We start from the raw sequence: 683 nt of genomic DNA, 5'->3' as shown, positions 1-683 counted from the left end.
CTGGCTCAGCCGCCGCCGGAGCTCCGGGGCTGCCTGCTGCCGCCGCGGCTCGCTGCTGCTGTGCATTGAAGCCCGGCCAAGCGCTGCAAAAACTCCAGCTGCCTGGCGCTCTCTGGGTCCTCCTCTCCTCCCTCCCGCCCTCCCTGCTTCCCTGCCTCCCTCCCTCCCTCGCCTCGCCTCCTCCCCTCCCCGCCGCCCGCCGCCCGCTGCCCGCCGCCCGCCGCCGCCGCCGCTCCCTCTCTGGCTCGCTCTGGCTGGCTGGGAGCTCGCGGCTGACATCTAGACGGACCAAGAGCGGCCGGCAGAGGGGGCAGAGGGCGCCTCCCCCACATTTTGCGCCCGCCACCGCCCACCTGGCCTGCGATCCCCCGCAGCGACGTTTGCCGACTTCACCTTGTCCCCTCGGTCCGCACCGAGGGACCCTGCCAGTGGCGATATAGGGCAGAGAGGGGCGCATACATGGTGACAGGGGCACAGGGCGCGCACTCAGAGTGAAACGTGAAACGTACTCAGCCTCTTCGGAAGGTGGGGACATGGGAGCTGACCGTCGGTCGGAGGGACCCGCAGCTGTTCAGAGCTAACACAGGCGCACGCACCCATTGCTAATCAGAGCCCCGCCCCGGCACCCGCCAGGGCACCCCCACGGCACCCAAAGACGGAAGGCCTAGGTGAGAGAGCTTGAA

Source organism: Pteropus vampyrus, unplaced genomic scaffold (genome assembly GCF_000151845.1).
Source record: "Pteropus vampyrus isolate Shadow unplaced genomic scaffold, Pvam_2.0 Scaffold48, whole genome shotgun sequence".
Classification (NCBI taxonomy): domain Eukaryota; kingdom Metazoa; phylum Chordata; class Mammalia; order Chiroptera; family Pteropodidae; genus Pteropus; species Pteropus vampyrus.
This window is presented reverse-complemented; position numbering follows the sequence as displayed.